Raw genomic sequence first — 24,032 nt, forward strand, 5'->3', positions numbered from 1 at the left:
GGGGAGAGGAAGCAGGCTCCCCGCTGAGCAAGGAGCCCTACAAGAGGCTCAATCCCAGGACCCGGGGATCATGACCTGAGCCGAAGGCAGATGCTTAACCAACTGAGCCACCCAGGCACCCCCCAGAACCTGTTCTTAAAAATTTCTTCTGGGGGCGCCTGGGCGGCTCAGTCGGTTAAGCATCTGCCTTCCGCTAGGGTCATGATCCCAGGTTCCTGGGATCAAGTCCTGCATCCAGCTCCCTGCTCAGCGGGGGAGTGCCACTCCCCCTGCTTGTGCTTTCTCTCCCTCTTTCTGTCAAATAAATAAATAAATAAATAAATAGATAGATAGATAGATAGATAGATAAATAAATAGATAAATAAATAAATAAATAAATAAATAAATAAATAAATAAATAAAATCTTTAAAAAAAAAATTTCTTCTGGCACATGAAGAGGTTGCCCAACAGCCCCCACGCTGTCTGGTGTAAACCAGTCCCTCTTGCCTGAATGCATAACTTTCGATCATTATACATGCTTAATTCCTACAAGCCTGCCAAATGGTCCAACTGCCAGATAAGTAGCTACTAAGCAGACAAGAAAGGACAGACAAGTTGACAGCAGGCGAACTGACCACTGACCACCAGGGAGCTTCAAAGAGCTCCACGAGTCACCACTCAGCACCATGCTCATAGGATCAAAAAGAGTTGTACTCAAATCACTTACTCGGTACGCCACAATAGCATCCAGGGATGAGGATTCTGAATCATCAGGAAGAACACTGTTCTAGCAACTTTTTCAACGCAGCTCAATAACTATTTAGATAGATTTCTAAAGCTTTTAAATAAAATTACTTTAATTAGCTTTCAAGGTTATCTAGAAAATTTGCTCAATATGAAACACCCTCCCTCCACAAGGACACTGGCGCTGAGGCAGCTTTGAGGGTTCACCTAGTTCTCCATAGTAGTTTGCTTTGCTATCACTGTTTGACATTATCCCAGCTCCTTAGAAAACCAAAGATGCCTTTCTGTCACTTCCACCACAAAGGGTTTGTCCACAAGCTTCTAAGCTATTTCAAATAGTTACTCCAAGTTTAAAAAATAAATAGCTTATGAGCCTTTTCATGACCTCGAAGACACCAAGTCTTTTTTTTTTTTTTTTTTTTTTTTTTTTTTTTATTTATTTGATAGAGATAGAGACAGCCAGCGAGAGAGGGAACACAAGCAGGGGTAGTGGGAGAGGAAGAAGCAGGCTCACAGCCAAGGAGCCCGATGTGGGGCTCGATCCCACAACGCCGGGATCACGCCCTGAGCCGAAGGCAGATGCCTAACCGCTGTGCCACCCAGGTGCCCCAGACACCAAGTCTTAATATCACCTCACGGACCGGATCTGCGGGTGATGCTAGGGGCTGCCCCACTTGCAGAAGAAATGCTAACACATCCTAAACCTAAAAACATATTTAGAAAAGCACATTCAAGTTAGACTGAAGTATCAGAATATTTACTTTAAAAACAGAAATGTCAGTCTTATTTGTAATTGGTATATAATTCTGGATGGACTTCTCAAGACAGGAAGTGTGGGTCTTTCCTTAGTTCTCCAACAGCAGGTAAAAGACCTTCAGTGCTGAGGCATCAGCACTGAGAAGCCAGAATGCTGTATACTGCAGGAAGTACCCACAACCCCATCAGCAAGGAAAGAACTTTTGGGCACTGGAACACTTTTCTTTTTTACAATTTTCAATAAATCTATCTTTCCAATTAAAAATTGCTTAAAGTTACATTAAGCAGAGGGGAGTCTCTCGGCATAAAATCATCCTCAGGAAAAACAAATGATCATCACGGAACTCTTGTTATCTCTGAGTGACCCATGGCTAGCTGAGTTCTGGGGGACTGCAACAGAATTCCGAGGAAGCCTTTTCTAAGGTTATTAACCAGAGAAACTGCTCGACCTGGAAACAGCTTCCCATCTAAGGGAAACAGGAACTCTGCATCTGTAAGATGGCAAGTTCCAGAAGCAGTGGAGAAAAACACTAAAGCATGCAAGTCACCCAGAGATGTCCTAAATAGCCATTCTAACCATCTAACAGAAGATCCCTCCATTCAGCCTAATTTTGTTTCATCTCCATAGATTTAAACTTCTTGAATCAATACTATCATTTCCAATAGAAAAGTAACCCTCTCTCCACCCCCGTTATCTTGGGGAGGAAGTAAAGGAAAAAAACCCAAGGGCATGGATATTACCCACATTCAGAAGTATACTGGGAACCCTTAGGGGCACCTGGGTGGCTCAGTCTGTTAAGCATCCAACTCTTCGTTTAGGCTCAGGTCATGATCTCAGGGTCATGGGATTAAGCCCCGTGTTGAGCTCTGTGCTCAGTGGGAGTCTGCTTGAGATATTCTTTTCTTCCACTCCCTCTGCCCCTCCCCACCTCACCTTCTCTTAGGGAAAGATGCCATTCATTCATTTTCCCAGTAAACATTTATTGAACCCCTACTATGCTTCAAGTATGCCCTAGACACAGGGGATGCAGCTATGAATAAGGGCCTTATCTCCATGGAGGTCAGAAATGTAAACAAGAATGTCAACACACTGCGGCAAAGGCAGTGACACTCATGCATGTGAGGGGACTCATCACCCAAAAAAGGAGCAAATCATCATCGGGGGGGGGGGGAGACTTCAAAGCCCATGGAACAGAGGCAGAGACCATGAAGCTAGAGTTCAAACAATCCTCCCTATTTGGCCATAGAACACAGTTTGCTTTACAGCTTCAGTATGTTTAACTGAAACACAGTATGTGCATGTACCAGACAACAGAAGGCCAAGCAACTAAAGTCATAATCCAGAAGAGAGGATTCACCTATCCTGACTGTGTGAAACTGACCTACGTAAATTGCAGCCCAATCCTTAGGAGGGAAAGCAGTGGTAGAAGATGAAAGTGCATGTAGTTAAAATCACACTTCCAGAAACCATCAAGCACTAATCCTACCACAATACCATACAGGAGCAGAGGTTCTCAAACCCTCATGTGCATGCACATGCCCTGCAGACCAGTTACACAGTGGGTTCTGATGGAGGAAGCGGGGGGGGGGGGCCTGCATGATGAATGAGCTCCCACGGGACAGATGCTGCTGGACCCATGAGCCACACGCTGAGCTTCTGAGTAGTAAGGGTCAGGAGAGGTGGTGGTGCTCAGCCCTGGCCACACACGGGGCTCTTGCATGACACAAATTCCAACCCTCATCTGAAACTTCCATCCCTGTCATCTCATTTCAGCTGTATAGGTGGTTGAGAGGTGCAGCCAGGCTTGATGAGCCAGTCAAGTAGGCATTCTGAGAATTAGGCCACCTGGCACACACACCCCACCCCCCGCACATCTCCTATCCCAGCAGATGGGTCCATCCTCTCTGTAGACAGATAAAGCCAGCAGCCTTGGAAGGTATCTGGGGGAGAGGAGTCAGGAAGAGGACCCCCAGCTAAGCTGGCCAGACTGCTCAACCATTGTGATACCTGGATGCAGCCTCCACGGGCTGACATCTGTAGGAGAATCCATCCTGACCCTCTTCATCCACCTTCACTGCTTCCCAAACCCAGTGCTTAGATTATTATCAACGTCTGTTTAGCTTCATAAAACACAAAGAGGAAAAGCAGATTTTTTGCCTAAAAATTATAGATAAGGGGTCATCCATGATGAAAGACTTGGAAAGAAGCCAAAAGGCAAACATGCAATTAACCACCCAGAAGCCTCCAGGCTCCAATCTTGAAAGGGCTCCCCAGCCACACCCCACCTCACTGCAAAGTACAATTTTGTTAATAAAAGGGATCAAGTGGAATGTGGTCCTTCAGGGCTTTCCCACATGAAGTTGCTTCTGGAAAATTAAGAGTAATAACAGTTTACCCTCTCCAGGTGGAATGGGGTGATAAAGCTGAGCCCATTTGAAATACCATCGTTCTGAAATTTTCTATATCCACTTTCCATTTAACAAGGTACTTCAGGTTCTATTCCATATATTCAGCCTCTTGCTCTCAATTTCTACCCATCTCACTAGAAAGTTATATGCTCTGACCCCCTTTCTAGCCCTTGTTTATCCTGGTCTTAGCTGGCAAGAGGGCAGGAAAATTTTCAACAGGGAGTTCTCACTTTATCCCTGAACTTGGAGATACTTTCCCCCGTAAGACGCTGTCCTAAGACTGGTTTCAGAAGTGTTTCACTTAGGTCAGTGGGCAGAGTCATGTGCCGCTCCCTGTTCATGAATGCTCCGGGGAGAAAGATCCAAAGCTTTCTTAACTACTTATCTGTATCAGAGGAGATAAAGGGAAAAAAAAAAAAAAAAACCAGGAGCAGCTTGTAATTCCTACCACGTGCCACGATGTATCATGTGCATCTCTATTCTTAGGTCCTAGGAGGATAATTGTATAAAGAAATGAATGACTAGATAAATGACTGGAAATAACAGGATGAACAACATCCTGTCTTCCAGGAGTTCAGTTGTCTAGCTGGGAGACAGAGAAGGCATCACACAGTATAATCCCAAGTGCAGTGAAAGAAATTCAAGCTCAGAAGCCCAGTCACACAGCTGGGAGGTGGTGAAGCCTGCCTTCGGGCGCAGGTCTTCTGAGTCCACATGAGCACGCTCTCCCTTACTCGACTTGCTTCTCGGTATTAGATGTGAACAGCTTACAGGAACAGACAGGGAGGAGGGCTAAGCTGGGGGTGGGGTGCCCTGCAAAGGCATCAGGAGGGGGCAGCATCTGAGCCACGCTTGAAGGAGGAGCTGAACTGACAGGCTCTAAGGGGCCCCATGTCACTTGTTCAGCTGTCTGAGATCATCTGCTTAGAAGCTCCTTCCCACTTACTGGTATTGAATGAGCATGGCGGTGGGAGGGAGGTACAGGGCAAGGTCTTTCCAGATGATTGCCTTTTTTCCCCCCTCTTCCTTATACAGGAAGATCCTTAACTGTTGGGGTTGGGAAGGAAGGGATAAAAGCCTAGACTATGCAAAAAATATCAATAGTTTTCTTTTTTCCAAATCAAAGAGTATACAGTGGGGACAAGCAGAAGTTCCTGATAATTTTATCATGTCTATGGAAATAAGACTCCTGAAATGGAGAATAACCCACAAACCCCCATGGGGCCTGAACCTCTGCCATGTAATGATTTTTTTTCCTTCTTAAGGGAATAAAGGTTAACAAAGTGTAGCCTTTTTTCTAAATAAGGTCACACAGTCCTTCCCCAGTCAGATATCTCCTTTGAGAATTAACATGTACAAATCCCCTGCTTGGATGGACATCTACCTAATCTGCTTCTGGAGAGGCTCATGCTTTTGTTTAAACCCCCCAAGACCCTGCCAGCTGAGGTCCACCCTTAAGCAGATGATGTAATTAAATTTTACCAAGGGCCCACGCACAACCTCAGCCCTGGGCAAAGTCTGCCCCAAGCAAAAGACTATAGGGCCAGGGTGCCCCTCTGGCTGTGCTCACCCCAGCTCCAAGCGGACACACCAGCTCAGGGGGCTTGCAAACCTTGGGATAATTCAGGATGCTAAAAGCACTGAGGATGCAACTGCACATGAAGCCTCCTGGCACTTCTCCTGTCCTTTGGCCTCAGTTTTAATTCTTGGAAATGAAGAAATCCCTGGGTCACCCAGAGAGAGGAGGGGCTGCATCCCTGAGTTAGATAGAAAAACCACCTCCAACAGGACCCTCCCTTCTTTTAGACGCGGAGGTTAGGTTTACTTACATCAGATCTTTTGCCTGTCCTGTGTTGGACCAGATTATACGGAAAATAAAAGGGGGCAGTGGTTGTTTAGATCTAGGTTTCTTTTTTGTGAGGCATGCCTAGAACAGATTCACCCTTGATCATAACCTGCTCAAACCCTGCCACCGTCATAAACATCATAGAAAGGGAGGGTGTGGGCGAAGGGAAGACAGTACCTTACTGCATGAGTATTAGGAGCCAGGTATGGTACTGAGTGTTTTACCTGCATTATCTTGTTTAATGCCCTTCTCACAACAATCCTATAAGGTACGTAGGTTCCTAGCATCTCACAGGTGAGCAAGCGCAAGCAAGTTCAGGAGTTTTGTAACTGGCTTGTACTCACAAAGCCGTTAGAAGGTATAGGCAAGATTGGAACCCAGAGCTGTAGGACAACTGTCTGGCAGCATGGCTTCTGATACAATTTAAAGTTCTAAGATGAAAGTTTACTGTTTGCTGAGTTACCGATGCAGCAGCTGACCCACAGCTGCTCGGGGACCATACTTCCCAGATCATGATTTATGCCCATTATCTGGCTTCCCAGCTATGAACTACAAACATCCTATTCCACATACCATAGAAGGCAGAAGGGAGCACAAATCATATGCTAGTAAGTTATTTCCAGATTTCCAATCCTTCAGCCTCTTAAAAGAAGGCCACATGCACACCCCAAGTTCTCCAACATAATGTAGTGGGAAGGTAGCCAGAACACCGTCCTGGGCTCTTTAACTCATTCTGAAGCACGACCTCCAACACCTTCCCAAGGTCATTAGAGCGGTCAGAATTTATGAAGTTCCCTGATTACAAGAATTCCACCATAACACAAGGCAGTTATTTGGATTAGATTAATATAACATAAAACCTTATTTGTACATTTTCATTTATGAATTTCGGTGTTTGGGAAGTTTCACGCTATGGGGTGGGGGGTGAGGTGGAATGTTCTTTAAAAAAAAAAATCACAAAAGGAAATTTACATATTGAGGAATTATCTTTAACACAGAAGGTATCTCCAGATGGCAGGATTATGGGGTAGTTTTTGTTTTCTTTTACCAATGGGTAAAAAGAAATTTTATCTGTAATACCATGTATTTTACCTATTTTATCTGTAATACCATGTATTACTCACACAGTAAACAAAAGCTTTAAGAAACATGTGAATAACAGCCTGCTCATAAAAGGACTCTGTTAGGCATTTGGTACATTACTGAAATATATACATACCCACCAGAAATTGAGAGGAAACCAAATTGCCCACCAGCAAGCCTTCCCTTTACCCCAATTCTCAAAGGCCAGTTACTTGCTTGTTTTTCCTTAATGAAATGAGGCTGCATCCCGCATGGAGTACATTCCTGAATAAAGCAAAGAACAGAGGAAATGCCCTTCACTGATGAAGACACCTCTTTCTAACAGAAAGGAGTAGTGAAGGGTGGTTCCCACAGTCGCTAAGCCTCCAAGCACCACACAGTTAAGAACAGAGGACGGTAAGGACCCCAAAGGAATCTGACAGTCTGCAAGTTGGGAGAGTCAGCAACCTCAGCCCATCTGTTACAAGGCCACTGTTCTCTCACTGTGAAGTCTCAGATCCTGGATTCATCAGCGTGACATCCATGCATCACAGAGCCAATTATATTAACTCTATTTTCTATATTCTTGATACTCTGGCATTAGGGGCTTTTAGACCAAGGAGAGACTGCCCCTTCCAGGGCTGGCCAATTCTTAGAGACAGAAAAGGGCTCAGCCAGGACAATACCCTTCAGATGCAAGCAGCCAATCCAGAGTCTATACCCCAATCCCTGGCATCCCCTTTATCCAACTCTCAGGCACCAAGCCCCGCTTCTCCTGCCCTAAATCATCCCAGGGCCAGCCACCAGGGACCAAGACATCACCCCTATAGCCAAAACCCCACTGGAATTATGCAAACTAGACAATTCTTAACTCTTTCCCCTGCCCTGCCATTCTTATGGAAACCCTAGTAAAGGCACGGCCCAAGGCTTTCTCCTCACTCCTGTCTTCTGCCTCCTGACTACCCTGACGGTTCCTACGTGACAAGCTCACCCTGTCTTGGTAAATCTAAGTGATGATTATCCTTCAATGACACAGGCCTCTCTGTTTTGTCTTCTTTCTACAGTTTATGACCCGGCACATAACAGCTACCAACCCTGAGCAACCAGAAAACACTTTCAAGCACTAAGTCAACACCCAATACAAGCCCATGTGTGTGAAGTCACAAGAGAGTGATCTGAGTCCAGAATCCACTTGGTTATTGGATATACATTGGCAACTTTATAACCTGCCTGAAACTATGGTCCTATCTGAACAGCGCAAGTACAGGGCCTCCAGAGGCTGACTCAGAGATGGTCAACTGAGATAGAACACGGCAGAGGGCAACTATCCATGTCCCCTGTCTGAGTGACAGCTACTATTTTGGCCCAGCAGAGAATTCTGAGTCACAAGGAAAAGGTAAATGATACTTACCTCCTACTTCTTAAAGAGGGAAAGTATAAAATAGACTTCAGTCATTCACAAGAAAAACAGTTTTGCCTACTATCGGCGGGGGGGGGGGGGGGGGGGGGGGGGGGGGGGCACTTCAATTATTTGGAACATTCGCTCATTCTGAATTCCTCCTTGCCAGGGGACACCCAAGTAAAAGAGGTACCACTCATTTTCATTAGGTTACTTTTTGTTTACCTTGCTCTTCTCAGTACTTTTTTTTTTTTTTTGCATTTCCTGAACATCTTACTCCTATTCCATCAACCTCAGCTCCCCTTCCCGCACCCTCCCAAACAGCCACTCCCCACCCAGGACAAGCACCAGCCCATAACTACTTAGTATTTCTGTATTCGGCACAGAAGACTTCATGTAAAAAAAGAAAGAAAAAAAAGTGATACGCACTTGACCTAGGTCTCCTCCTCAAGCAAAAAAACTCCAAACGTAGAAAAGCAAATGACAAACCAGCATCTTTAAAAATTAAGATCATACACAGCCCTGAGAAGCATTTGCTGATACCAAGGCACAGGAGAAGGAATTAAATTATTAACATCTTTTTGGGGAAGATGGAACATCTCCACATCTAGTTCTCCTAAGGCTGCCTGTAATTTTTACTACAACTCAGGCACAAGCACAACCTCTGGGAATATATGCCCAGGCCTATTTAATTCTCCAAGCAGCTGTCTTTGGTATGTGCTGAGGGCCTGCTGTCACTGCTGATTCTTCTGAGGACATTGACAACGTGTTCCCAGTCATGTAGAGATAACCCCCGCATTACAACTGCTCAGATCTTAAAAACAATTTTGAGAAACAAATGAACCCATAAATCAATTAAATCTTAGTAACTGTCCCTTTAATTTAAAGCCCCTGACCTCAAGGATACTGCCCAAGCGCCACTCCTTTGTATTCTCCCACTTATTTTTTTTTTAAGCAGTATATGAGGATCGTCAGGGTATATAAGTATTCTTGATCCTTTATTTACAAAGAGTACCATTTTTCCTATTAATCCTAAAGTGGATTGCATGCTCTCATTTTGTTTGTTTCTGTAGCAACAAGTGGGAACAACAGCTCGAGGGGTCAACAAGGTCAAATGTCCAACAGATGTTGGTCCAACATTAAACAGTGAAACTGGAAGAAGTTTAAGAGGCACTAATCCAGGATAAAACTGTCCAAAATCAAACTGGAAGCTTCCAGAGCTCTGAGAAGGATATCCTTTCCACGCAGCAGCCTCCAGAGTCCCGAGAGTCACATTTATAAAGGGAACCCACCATCAGTGTAAGAGCGACCATCTTACCAGCCTGAGATGGTAACAACTTGCAAGCAGACCAAAGCACGTTAGGCCACCTGCCATCAGTGTCTCAAGAAAAGAGATCCATGGGAAAGGAACGCAGTGGCAAAGCACCCGGACCATCCTCTTTAGCATTTACAGACCTGTCAAGTGTGCGAGAGGAAGAGAGTTCTGTGTCCTAATCGCTCTTCTGCTCCTACGTAATTCAGAGGCAGCCCGGACAGTCAGATGCCGTCAAAGGGAACCCACCGCTCTCACCACAATTGTGCCTCTACTTCTGTGATGGACCTCACTCTTGCCAAAAGAGCAGAGATGATGTTGTTCTAACCTCAGGCAATTTCTTCCTCACAAGGAGGCTCTGAGGACATCAGCCCTTCTGACTATATTCAAGCACACACCTTGCAGGGAAAAAGGGTGCCCACTTCAGGAAAATCCCATGTGTGGAAAGCACTTGCAAACTCAACATAATTTTAACAAAGACAGTCCCCTATAAATGCCCAGCTTCAGAAGGCTCAAGTCCTCTAGAACACAGATTAAACCACACCAGTTCAACACCACATTAACCACAGGGGCCAAGCTAACTGTGACCAACATCAGGATATCACATGCCTTCCAATGTGATGTACTAAGAGGCAAAGCATCATTTTCACAGCCTTCCTGACAAAAATACATTTCATCAAGAGAAAGAGTGAGGAGTTATACAAACCTAAATTGCTACAAAATAATCTGCCCACATTCTTCAAAAATGTCAATATCATGAAAGAAAAAAAAAAAGGCAGAGAAACTGTTCTCAACCAAGAGACTAAAGAGATATTACAACTGCACACAGTCTGCAGAATCCTGGGTTGAACCCTAGGTTGAAGGGAAGAATTGCTGTGAAGAACATTATTGCAGTAAGTGGCAAGACTTAGATATGAATTGTATACTCGGTAACAGTGGAACAACGTTATATAGGTCCTGTTTTTACAAACTGAACTGGTTATGAAAAGAAAGGTTCATGATCATAGGGAAAACATGAAGTATTTTTAGGTGAAGTGATATGCCATAACTTTCAAATGGCTCAGAAAATACAAGTGAAACTTGGGATGTACTGTATGGTAACTAACATAATAAATTTTTATTAAAAAAAAAAGAAAATGCAAGTGATGAAGACAATGATAAAGCAAATGTGGCAAACTATTTGTAATGGATCATTTACATTTAGGCTACATGAGAATTCTCTGTATCCTTGAAACTTTCCTCTAAGTTTGAAGTTATTTCAAAATCAAGTCTTTTAAAACAACAAATTCACATTGCAAAACATTTCCCCAGTTATATCTGTCAAATAAGGCATGGCCCCCTCCCCATACTATATTTATCTGTCATCTACTCACCCACAGAACCAAGTGACTGTGCCCCTCTTCCACCTCCAGGCCGACTGGACACCTGGCTCAAGCTCAGCCATTTAGAGGCATCTCCTAGGAATCAGGAATTGAGATACAAGGACTGAGCCAGGAAGCTGGGAGGTGGTGAGCAAAACAGAGAGATCTTCAAGGGTGATATCTCCATAGGAAGTATAGGTAGAGAGATGATCTGGTTTTGGTAAGTAGAGAAGCACTGGAACCGTACAGAAATATCCCAGAGGGGCTTCTCAAAGATCAAGCACAAGTGAGCATGCATGGGGTGAGGGGAGTGCCTGGTGCTCTCCCACTTACACAGCAAATGCTTAATAAAGGTTAGCTGCAGTAAGCAGCTACAGTGACCGCCACAAGCCCCACCCACTGAAGCTAGCTCACTTGTGTCTGTTCCTTGGCACAAGAAGCCTTGACAACAGACCTCCATCAATGCAATGGGACCACAATCAGCCTACACTCTTCCAGCAGCAGGGCACAACTCCTACTTCAGCCACTCACCCCCCACTCACATGCCTCTGCCCTTTTTTTCCCCCATTAGGGAGGGATGGCTCTTTTTCTCCTCAGGCCCACAGCCTCTTATCCAGGGACAAGCTAGGTGTGATGAAGGTACGTACAAGCCGTGAAAGAAACCACTCCACCTCCACAGGGCATCACACCGTGCAGCAAATGGCAAGAAGGACAAGACTTGGGCCCTGATCAGTCAGAACACCTGGATCCTTGAACCTACATCTGCCACTAACCTCCCAGTCAAGCCTAGGAAACCACCACATTTGTTAGACCCTGTCATAGCCCCCTGTGGTAGATGGAATGGCTCCCCAAGAGATCTATATCCTAATCTGCAGGACCTGTAACAACGTTACATCCCAAGGCACCACTGACTTTGCAGATATGCTTAAGGACCTTGAGCTGGTGAGACTTTCCTGGATTATCCAGGTGGTCCCCGTGGAATCAATAAGGTCCTCAAAATCAGAGAGATTCTCAGCTGTGGTCAGAGGGAGACACAATGTAGCTGCGCTTGAAGATGGAGCAATGGGGTCACCAGCCAAGGAAAGCATGTGGCCTACAGAATCTAGAAGAGGACAAGGACTCTATTCTCCCCTGCACCTCCCAAAGGAATACAGCCTACCCACACCTTGATTTTAGCCCAGTGAGACACCTAATTCTGTAGACGTCTGGTAACACATCAGTGGTGTTTCATGTCACTACTCTGGGTCCTCTGTGGCAGAACCAGTGGAAAACTGATAGAAACCTTATTCCCTCATCTGGACATGAGTGAGTTTTCATCCTTTCTGAGAAATGGGATTAGTAGAGCCTGGACACCACCTCTTGACTTCCCAGAAGCTCCTGGGGCACCCCTGGGGAAAAAAGCCCATCCCTTTAACCAAAGGATTTCTAAAGGTAATTCACAAAACGAATGACCTCCGTTAACAGACTGAACTTACTTGATATCATCTACTATTGTTTTGTACAATGTTTTGCCATCAGAGTTCTTTTTTCAGTAATAAAAATAGAGTATGTCCCAAGTTACTAATTGGCAGACCCCAGTGGCCTAGAGCATTAGCATCCAGATTACTCTGCTTCATCAGAAAGCTCTCCCCCAACCCCCCAGCAACCACTCCCACCCCAGAGGGCTTTAGTGCAGCCTCTGATCCTGTAGTGAAATCACCATGGCCTCCTTCCAGATTTCTGAGTCATCCTCACCACTGCAGGTCCAAGTGGCAGCAGCTGGGCTGTGAACTCCAAACAGCAAAGCCCAAACCCGGCCCTGGAAATTCAGAGGCTGCGCAGAGGTCACCGGCCCTCCCTCCTCCCACCTCATTACTTTCCCTAACATCTTCTCCATTCAGCTGCCCTTTGGTCTCGTGGGAGCCATGCAGCTGGCCGAACACATGCTCCCAAATGGAATCCATGGGTGCAGGGAGGCGCTCCGGCTACAGGGCCGGAGCCCCTTAACTGCCTCCACCCTCAGAAGGGCGTTTGAGGGCATTTTTTATCACGGAAATATTCCCATTGAACAAAACATCTGGGGGAGACAGCTACTGTCCTGACAACTATGTGGTCTCATTAGTAAGGCCGGTGCCAAGCCTTGGGGCCATTGTCAAGATGGTTTTCTTAGAGCACAGACCGACCTTCCACTTTATTCTACGATCAGCTGCAAGTATGTACCCCAACGAGAGCGGTTTCCGGGGAAGGAGGTCAAGGCGGATCCAGGAGCAAAGAATTGTAATTGCTTTCAACGATCTTCACTGCATCTACTCAAAACAGAAGCCCATCAGGTAAGCCACCCAGAAGATCCATCTGGAGATACAGAACATCACTTTTTAAAGGCAAGAGTATGTATACACCAAGGACTTGCACTAGAAGTGGTTCTGGCCCCAAAGAGGTCTAAGTGCAGCAATCAGCCAGACAGGGCACTGGCTGCTATACAGAGGGAAAAAAGCCTGTTTTAGGGTGGGCAGGTCAGCAAAACTCACCCCACAGGGAATTTTCTCAGCCTTTTCTCATCCTGTCATCATCCATTCCTATTCAAGGGCGGAGCTGCCATAGATGCCTGCTAACTGACAGAGTGGGACCATGACTCTGCCTTGGAGAAATGGCTTCTGACAAGTGTAATTCTGGGTGCCTGGGAGACCCCAGACAGGGACGGCCCAGCATAGCCACCGCAAGCATGTCAAGGAGTTTCCCTCTGAGCTAGAACAGAGGGGGAGAGGGACATGGGAGAGAGGCCAGGGCCTCCATGGGCAGTAAGGAGCAACCTCCAGCCTGACCCACATCTTCCCTCTCAAACACGCTTGAACAGAAGTGGTCACTCCTGAGCATTTATCAACACCCGGCACCAATGGGTATAAACAAGAACAGGTGGGAGACAGAGAAAAGGAGCCATCGGAGACCAGGCAAGCTCAGAGGGCCTCTGTAATGAGGCCTTGAAGGCTTAGCTGCAGAACCAGCAAAGACATCGTGGTAAACCCCAGCTGGTTAGAGACTTTGTTCAAAAACCTATGCACTCCCAGATCTGGCATCACCATATTTTTGCATTTATTTGGCTTTCAAAATGACAAAAAATTTTTAAGATCAATATTCTGTGTTCATGAGGGCCTTCACACAGTTGTTAGGAATATAAATTAAATCATCTGTTGAAAGGTCAATTTGTAAAAGGTTGTCTATCTTTTGACCTTGAAATCCTACAACAATGCCCTTATGGTCTTCAAGGATGTATTACAAAAATACTCATTGCAATATTATCAAGTAAATAAGTAAATGGGGAGACAGAAGGCAAGAACCCCAGCCAGCAACAAGAAATTGAAAGGTCACTTTTTTTTTTTTTTTTTAAGAGGGATGCCTGGGTGGCTCAGTCGGTTAAGCAAACTGCCTTCAGCTCAGGTCACGACCCCAGGGTCCTGGGATCGAGTCCCGCATCGGACTCCCTGCTCAGTGGGGAGCCTGCTTCTCTCTTTCTCTGGCAAATAAACAAAATATTTTTAAAATTTTGTTTACAAGATGTTAATAATTAACAAAGAAATATGCAGTTGTTAAATTCAGGATAGATTATTATTAGCATAGAATCAATGTCTGATGTTTTTAAAGTGTCATGCAGAACATTATATATTTTGTTAAAAAAATGCTTTCTCACAAAGGGGCACAATGAGGATTTTATGTAGAGTCTTGATACCACCTTGAAAAAGTCTCTTCTTTTCTCAAAAAGCAAAGATGGTTAACAATATCATCTGGTGTGTTTTGAACCAGTAAGAGCTCTGTCTGCTAGGAGGGAGAAGTAAAAGCTGGCAGATTCTCTTAGTCATTCCTTAATCAGCAATCACTGCCTTTCTTTTTTAATTAAAACAAACATATCTTGGAGGGTCCCAAAGGGGAACAAGAATTGTGACTGGATGTCACCATGGACCCACAATTTTGGACAAGGTAAGAAATTAGTACTAAAATACAATCTGTTAGAAGAGGGGTACCTATGGGCTGCAGGCAAAATCATTCCTCACCCCCCAACCCCAAATGCCCTGTAAGCAATGCTGGCTTTAGGGTTGGGACATTTTGAATGGCAGACATTGACAGAACCCTGTCTTGAAGCAGAGGCAGGAAGGATGGCAAGTAAATATCTGAGTACTGTTTAACATTACATTTGAAGGGAGGAAAAGCCTGTATCTCTGTCCCATAGCATCCTAAAATTTGTCACACTGTGATTAAAAAAAAAAAAAGTACAGTCTGGTACAAAGAGGGGGACAAGTTCCAAGTCTGGCATGCAACATGGGCCCGGAAAGCTACAATCCTTGGCAGGGGTCACCAATATGAGGAATATCAAGACAAAGGATCAGCAGGTCCCTTTTTAGACATCTTTCCCTTCCTTTTCTTCTTTTAAAGTAACAGATTGTAAATTACTATTGTAACTTTGTAAAGTAAAAGAACCTTAAAAACATACAAACCGTTGGAGGAAAGAATGTTTAAGATACTTATCCAACATCTTCCACCCCATTTGCTCTCTCCCATTACCACAAATAATTGCAGACCCCAGAGAGTAGATCTTCTGAAGTCCACAAAAGGCAAGGAAATGCCTACCGTCGTGTTTACTTGGGAAGGCTTATACTTACCAGAGACAATTGTAACCACTGTAACCACTCCAGTGTTGGCTCAGGGATTCATCAGCAGTGCTTATTAATTCATTGCTCTACTGATAGGTTACTCTAGTTAAGCAAATGGAAGAAGGAAATTACTCTGTGGGGTTTACTTAACACCTGTTCATGGCACTCAAGACTGAGTGCTGGGATACAAGGATGGATGAAGCATAATCCCAGTCCTCAAGGGGGGCTCATTTCTACAAAGAAACTGGCCTCAAACTAAAGAAAAGAGCTCGGCTGGAGGGAATGCAGCCAGAAACAGGTAGAAAGGGACACTTCAACCAGCCCTCGAATGAGCAGCTGGGATGTGTGTACACAGAACTCCAAGAGCCTCGTATCTACAACCACTCTGTGCCAGGGAGAAGTCCTCGCCCTCCTTTTGCTGTTGAGGAAACAAACCCAGAAAATAGAAGGCCAAAATAGAGGAGCCTCATCAAAACCTTAAAATCCATAAAGCACTACAATTGCATATCTGATCCAGAAGAGAGGAAAGAACCCTAAGCAGAGAAAGGTTACTTCGAGATGGTCTTTAATACAACAATCCTACACAGTGGCCAGGAAACGGTCTTGAGAAAATGAATCAGCCTCACCCCTCACCTTCTGCTCCAGCCATGAGCTATGGATGACTAAGTTGTAGAACCGGCTCTCGGGACCACCGGAAGCCATCAGTCCCCTTGGAGAACTGGCCCTAGGGAGGCTGGCTGAGACCAAAGGCGGAGGGGGGGGGGCAGTGGGCCTCTGAAATGAATATATAATTCTCTCTTCCTGCCCATTTCCACCCCACACTGACCAAAGGGCTGGAATGCCTATAGAGGCAACATTTTAAAGTTGACACACAGGATACAAGACCATATCCATGGGTATCATGAGAGTGGGTAAGATGGAAGAAAACACGAATAATCAGCAACTCCATCTTGCTACCAGCAGTAATTTCCTATTTTTAGTCGGGATTCAGGGAGTAAAGGCCAGAGGAGGAAGAGCTCAGCCTCCAGTCCGACACAGCAGGCTGGACCCTGAATGTACCTGCTATGTGTGACTCAGTGAGTTCCTTCATCCCAGCCTCAGTCTTGCCCTCTGTAAAATGGTGACTGACTACCTCACGGGCTGGAGGGAGGCCTAAGACAAGACCGTGTGCCAGGCTCTCGGCCTAGCACCTAGTACTTTGTGAGCACTCAATCAACAGCTGTTGGGACGGCTAATTACTCAAGTGGTATATCCGTGTGGCCTCTCGTGAGAGCAACAGAACTTCTGAAAGGTCTGACTACAGCAGTGCCGAGCCTGCCCCAATACAGCAGTGTCTCCTACGAACAACCCCAGGGCCAGCTCACCGCTGGGACTCGAGACACCCCCTTTGGCAGCAGTGACCTGAACCCCTCCCGCCACTCCTCTCAGCCTCTCTCTGCCTGCTCTGAGGTTTTGTGGCATGCAGGTGCCAACATGGTCTCTCTTCTCAACCCCTGACCTGGGAGCCATATTGGCCCTGCTGACAGAGCTTGCTCCTGAGAAACCCCCTCCATATATCCAGAAATGCTGACTTACTCTGTTGAGACCCCACAGGGTTTTAGTTCATGAATCCGAGAAGCATAGGATTTAAGATCTCACTGACAACACCACCACTTATGACCATCATGAGGGACAAGCACATGCGCACAGGTAAGGTAACAGGCTCCCATACTTTTTAGCTGGGCTGCTGTTTCAGCACACCCAGCCTCACACAGCCGAGAGACAGACCGGCCAGACAAAATCCTGCCCGCCCCCACACACACCCCTGGAGCAGTTCCCCAAAAGATCACACTCAAAAGCAAATGTCATGTGCTCCAAGTACCTTAGACCTTACTTCTCCAAACGTGATCGACACAACAGTAGCATTGGCACCACGTGGAGATTGTCAGAAATACAGAATCTCAGGCCCTACCCAGAACTACCCAATCGGGATCTGCTTTTTAACTGGATTCCTAGGTGGCACTGCTTTCGATTCAGAACAAAATCATCTACCCAGTTAGGGTTGTGCAGGGTAGTTTTTACTTGCTCTTTTTCTTCCTTCATGGAAGTTCCATGACAGCACAGACCACGCCTACCTGAGCCCCTGGCACATAGTAGATACGTTCATTCACGCAACGAATATCTGAGTATGAACAGGTGGTCTATCAAATAACTGAAGAGGCCAATCCTGTTTTAAGTGCAAAGAAAATGCAGGCAAGGACATAAAAGAAAAATTAAGAGATAGAATATGCGGGTGGGTTGGGGGGAGAGGGTCTTTACATGTGTCAGGTAAGGCCTCTCTGAAAGGGAGGGTAACATGAGAGTAAGACATGATGGATGAGGCGGAACACGAAGGCTAAGAAGAGGTCAGGCAAAGGCAGAGCACCTGCATTTGCCCCCATAAAGAGTCTGTTCCTGTAGGCTAGTAAAGATGGAAAAATCAATATTTGGCTCTGGTGGTACAACAAAGAAGCTCCAAGAAGGCAGACTCAGAAGGCCCCATGACCTTTATGAATGTTGGGGGCAGAAAGGTCATGTCTGTGGTCACAGCTGCCATTTCCAAGGCTCCTGGAGCTGGGTGTGAGAAAGGCAGTCCCTCAGGCAAATCTGGCTGGACGTTGGGACTAGTGGCCACAACCCTCCAGCCCTCAAATTCCACAGGTTTACAGCTGCATGCCAAGTATAAACGTGCAGATTACTCACTGTTTTCAACAAGTTGATCCAGGAGATTGTGGGCAGCAAGACATTCAAGGGTCCAGGAACCCAGTCCAGATGTTACCCTACAGCAGCACGCTAGCAAAAAGGAGACAAATGACATGTGTCAGGGCAGGTGGCCATGTTAGTGGGTATGCAATGTTCTCCCAACACTGAAGGACACCAGTGGGGTTCAGATGAGAAAGTGGGCAGAAAAGGAACACTCCCAAGGCAAGTGGTCTCCGAGCACTGTGCAGTCCTACAGCAGACAACCCCTCTGCCCTCGGTCTCGGGAGGGGCACCATCCCACCCCCAACAGCTCCAGAGCAGCCTGTCTAGATACCCCACAACATGGGGTCCTGGCTGCCAAGTGCTGTTGGAGGTCATTGGACCCATCCTGTCTCTACAGAGGAGAAAAATCTAGATTTCAAGAGGAGCTGCCTTGCCCAAAATTAGCAGCAAGTAATGGCAACACCAGGAATGGAATCGCAGGGGCATCTGCCTTTGGCTCAGGGTGTGATCCACCCCCCCCCCGGCGTTATGTGATCGAGCCCCACATCAGGCTCCTCTACTATGAGCCTGCTTCTCCCTCTCCTACTCCCCCTGCTTGTGTTCCCTCTCTTGCTGGCTGTCTCTCTGTCAAATAAATAAAATCTTTAAAAAAAAAAAAAAAAAGGAATGGAATTGCAGAATCAAGTCCATAAAACTTAAATTTACCTGTAAATTACTTTCCTTAGTAAAACTCAGTTCCTAAATGTTACTCTTACTCTGTCTGGCTCTTAACTGATGAAATAAGACAGAGCAGCCTGCATTTCCAAATCTTAATCCCTCCCCTAAATTCTCCCCCCACCAATCCCCAAAGGCTTCAACAGCCAAAGTGAAACTCCTGGTTTCCTTCAAAAACAAAACTGAAAAGAAAAAGAAAATCTTTCACATTTGAGAATGAGAAGCATAAAAACTTCGTAAAAAAAAAAAAATTTAACACCTAAAAAGTCTCAGTTTATGAGATATAAGGAACACAGAACCAAAACAAAAGCTCCTTTCCCAGACATGAGGTTTATAGACCCAAGAAACCAGAACCCACCCAGGAAATGCTCGGAGACTCTAAGTAGGGCTTTTCAAAAATGGGTTGGCTAAGACTGTTGTCAACGGTCATTTTGTTAAAATGATACGGATGCTCAAAATGCTAATTCTCTAGGAAAGGAGTCTGATTATGTTTTTAAATTAATCTTCGTCCAATTATATATTCAAACCATAATCATCTACGTAGCTCTTTCCCTGGGGTTTTAGTTTCAGCTGACCCCGACAAGTCAATGCCTCCTTGGGCACATCACGCCTAACTCTGCAGACCTCATCCATAAAAAGAACACGACCCGGGTAAAACTCAGGCGTCCCTCGGCTAAAGAACTCAACAGTTCCCTCACCTTGCTGGAACAGAGCTGAAAGTATCTCACGGTAAGTTAGCTCACACAAAACATAACCACTCCCCTAATGTGAAGAAGTGAATGTCCATCATTATAAATTTAAGTTGCCGTATCTCTTAAGGAAATAACTAGGAAGCTGGTAATAACAATAGTTGTATTCTGTTTCTAGGGAGTGAGCGTCCACAGTGACACATCTGCCCCCACCCTCACTAAATGGCTATCTGGATGTGTTTCCCCAAAGGTCCATCATTTATAAGGCCAAAGTTAGGGTTTCTCTTACATCAAGTAGAACTTAGACAGTGAAGTCATTTGTTTTGAAACTACAGCAACCATCCCAATTTCCCCCCCCAATTCCCCCCCCCCCATTTTGGCATTCTTGTTAGTTACTCTGGGTCAAGAAACGGAGATGCAGGTTTCAGAGAACCTGGAAAGCCTGCTAGGCCACCCGCAGCATGGCCAAGAATTCCACCCAGGACAATCCACGGTGTATCTCACTGCTCGTTTCCCTTTCAACACTCAGGCACGCTCAGATGTACAAAGTCAACACAGGCGCACAAGCAGGCCTAACAGATTTCAATAAGTCTTCCACAGCTCCAGCATTTTTTTAAAAAACAAAAAACACAACCTACCATGATGGCTACATTATTACTTATCCTTACAGAGAAGGAGGGTCCACAAACTGCTCTGCAAGCATCACGGACTCTTCCACCCAAAAGAACAAAGAGTTCAGAAGCCACCTGAAGCTTCTCTCTGTACATGCGGTTAAGGACCCCCGCTGAGTTAAAACTTTGTAACCAGTCCCCTTTTCTAATTCGGAGAGAATTAGAAATTTCCAGAATTTCTAGAATTTCTAATTCTCTCCGAACTTTCTATGACCCCTCTGTAAATGGGGGTGTGAATGACAACCCCATTTACAAAGTGATACACAAGAGCAGGGACAACCGAGAAAATTGGCTTCTGGTACCATTTCCGGTGGAAAAGTCGGACCCGCAGCTGGCAACGCTCACAACAGTCCCAGAGCCCTCTGCTCCCCTGGGGATCCTTTGCCCAGCAGTTTCAGCAGGAAGCTTCCCAAAGCTAGGTTTGTACTTGGTCATTGATTTTTTCAAAACCAAGAATGAAATGAACATCAGGGAACAAAAACACACGTTATTTAGGAATGCATACATAGGTACTAACAATAAGAAAAGCAGGATAGGTCAAAACAGTTAAGACCCTTGTCACCTCTGAGGTGATGGGGGATCCAGTACTGTATTTGTAACATTGATTTCTTAACCTGGTTGTGGGCTTCACAGACATTCACTTTTACTCTTCAAACTATACCTAGACATGTTATATACTCTTCTATGAATATGTCACAAAGCAATATTTTTTCTTTTTTGGGGGGAGTTGGGAGTCAGGTCAATGCCAAGGACTTCCAGCCCCCATTTAACACACGCCACTAAGCCTGTGGAATGAGGTCTGTGCTTGTCAAAGGGTGGGGCCCACAAAGGAACAGTTAAAATTCTGGCCCCAGGGGCACCATCTATAAATACATTTTCATTTTTAAATGTCCACGCCCTGGGACAGTCCTGTGCTCTGGGGCTGAGGCCACGCAGACCTCTGGTGCTGCCTGTCACTCTGGGAAAAGCTGGTGTTGGGTTTCTGCAAACCCAGTGGTCTTTCCTCTTACAGGCTCTGCAAGCCTATTTCCTGCGGCACATTGTGTTACCATAAACCACCTCAGTGAGTCTTCCTGATCAGCTGAGAGGGGAGTGAAGGCCCAGAGACTGTGGCAAGTTTGGAGGAACACTTGAACACTCCCCTCCTCAGCTTGATTCAAAGGCCAGGGTTCCTTACTTGTTCTCCTCCAGGAGCCTCATCAACACTTGGCCTTCCTCGGGAGAATTCTGCTCATTCAGGGAATGGTCAAGTGACCTGCTTATCAAAAAAAAAAAAAAATAGGTGAAGTGTCTGGAGTCATGAGCAGTAGGGTCTCAATTCCTAGCCGTTTGCACACACTTACCAATATCATCTCGGCCAAATAAGGAGAGCATGCAATTTAGAAACAAGCCCTGTTTTGTAACAGACAAAGCTGTCACTTTTATTTTTTTGGTTATAATAGCCAAACATTGGCATCAGGACACTCAAGGTTTTCCCTGGTTTTGGCCCACTTAGACTGATACCCTGGGTAGACACAGCATAGCGTACACCTAATAAAGGAAGTGCTGCAGTCCCTCACCTCCTAAGAGTCTCTTCTCCTCACTCAAATCTGGTTTAAAAAAGCAAAGTGAAAACCCAAGTAAGAATATAGAACCCACTCTTTAACAGGTCAGTTTCTTTACAAGTAAACATTCCACCGGATCCTGCCATATCTGGAACCCAAGACAGGCCTGGCTTTCCTGTGTGAGCATGCAGTTTGAGAGTGCGTCTATGTGTGTGAGCATGCGAGTGCACGCACATACGTAACAAGCCCTACATTATTCTTGATGGAGTCAAAACAATAGCTTCCAGGGAAACCATTGCTAAGAGTTCAGGAAAAGTTAAGGCCTTCCAATTCCAGGAGGACAAAGGGTTTCAGCAACTAACAAGGGAACAAAATGATCTCATGCCCCTTTCCCACTGAGACTCTAAGTGGGATCCTTCTCCAATTCAGAGCGCTCAGTTACAGGCACAGTCACTCTTTCCACCCACTGGGACCCACGGGGGAGGATAGCCAAACCAGGAAACAGATTCCAGAGGTAGCTTTTTGATGTGTAACCCAGACAATGTGCAGACAAGGCTCCTCAGCCAAGGAGGGGGGTGACACTCGCGGTGAGGAGCAAGACCCTGGCGTTAGTCACTACATCTAACAGCTCGTTTCTTTCAATCAAGGCCTGGGCCAGGACTGAAAGTAGACCCTTCAATGACAGCCCTGCATTTCTGGGGCACTGGACGGTGCTCACGGGTAATTCCTAGTGATTTCCACATGCCTTGGAGAACACAGGCAGGAAAAGGCCATGCACCTTCAGGTCTCCTGGTGCCTCGCCCTGCATGCCCTGGGTGACAGGATGGCACACTGTCCTCAAGGGGTGGGTGGGAGGCATGCATGTAGCTCTGTTCCCATAGCCCTCACATTGGCCCCTTTTATTACACACCCAGACGACAGGCACTGTGCTGAATGCTAGGAGAAGGTGGGAGTTCCTTTTAAGGACAAAAAGTTTTAAAGATTCTTCCCTGCAAATGCCCACACACACACACACACACACACACACACACACACAGCACACTAGTAGCTGTACTTCTGGTATCCTTGGAGATAGGAGATTAAGACAAAAATGCTCTAAAATAAATTTTTAATTAACCCCACTATCTCCTACATACATTTTTAAAATAGCGAAGTAACTCCAGGACAGTTTTATTCCATAGGCAATACTTGACACATAAGGATTAAGGATCCCTTGACCAACTCCCACACGCAACAGCCTGTGTTCTGCCCCAAACTAGGATTGGGGTAACGGTTGGGGGATAAAAATGACCCCCCAAAAAAAGCCCCAAAATACTGGCCATACTTCAGGGCTAAGCTGTTGGAAAAAACTTTAGGTACCGTGTGCAGGTAGGAAACATTTTTTAAATAAGCCACAACCTGCATCATCTCCCACAGCTGGAAGTCTTGTCCAGAGTCCCATCCCAGCCAGTGCCCCCTCTTTCCTGTAATTACCTGCACAGGTTTTGGGAAATCCCCATCAGCGCACTTTTCATACTGTTCTAGAATTCTAAACCTCTCTTCTCTCCTTTCTCAGCCTGGAGCTCCTACAGAGCAAGGACTGCCCTTTCCTAGAGGCATCCCTAGCACCTTGCAGAGGGCACCCAGTAGGCTCAGGGCAAGAGAACAGTGAAAAGAGGGAGTAAGGATTCTTTACGGAGGACTTTGCAGACAACTGACATGAGTAAGAGTTTGGGGAGAAAGAAGAGTATAACTGGACCTCTTCTGAGTACAGCATAACTCAGTGATTCCACACATTCAGGTTTGAAAACTTACAACTGTAATAAAGATACAAGAAAAAAAAAAAATCAACAGTCTTCCCAAAGGCCCAGGCTACGTGAGCAGCCTGGCTTCCCCATCAATCAGTCTGACAGCAGCAGAAAGACCCAAATTAAACTCAAAGGTGTTCATTTTCTTCTTTCCTGTGCCTCTGTTCTACCTTCTCTAGCTCCTTTCCCCTTTCTGCCCTGGGTACATTCTCCACCACATTCAGGGTACAGCTCAAATTTCTCCCCTTGGGATAGGAAGGGAATAGGCCCTGCACAATCAGACCCCTGCCCTATTTCCCCTGACTCAGCCCCTTCCCACAGACACACATACACAGACATGCCTCCATTAACCACAAACCAAGCTCCAGAGTATATCTGGGATTCTCCCCACCCCACCACTTCCGTCCACTCA

At 45.7% G+C, this 24,032-nt stretch overlaps 1 protein-coding gene across 13 annotated transcripts in view; it reads right to left on the minus strand.

The window, feature by feature from the left end:
• Positions 1 to 24,032, minus strand: part of TLN2 (talin 2) — a 422,904-nt gene that overhangs the window by 334,919 nt on the left and 63,953 nt on the right. For 5 of the 13 annotated variants that reach the window (XM_034660878.1, XM_034660881.1, XM_034660880.1 and 2 more), the window contains 2 exons: positions 21,467 to 21,544; positions 18,213 to 18,302 (listed from right to left, as the gene is read on the minus strand). The gene's annotated coding sequence lies outside the window, so the exon portion shown is untranslated. Of the gene's footprint in view, positions 1 to 10,881; positions 10,966 to 18,212; positions 18,303 to 21,466; positions 21,545 to 24,032 lie in introns of all 13 variants that reach the window. The other 8 variants (XM_034660877.1, XM_034660882.1, XM_034660884.1 and 5 more) reach the window with 3 other exon arrangements.

Source organism: Ailuropoda melanoleuca, chromosome 5 (genome assembly GCF_002007445.2).
Source record: "Ailuropoda melanoleuca isolate Jingjing chromosome 5, ASM200744v2, whole genome shotgun sequence".
NCBI classification, from domain to species: domain Eukaryota; kingdom Metazoa; phylum Chordata; class Mammalia; order Carnivora; family Ursidae; genus Ailuropoda; species Ailuropoda melanoleuca.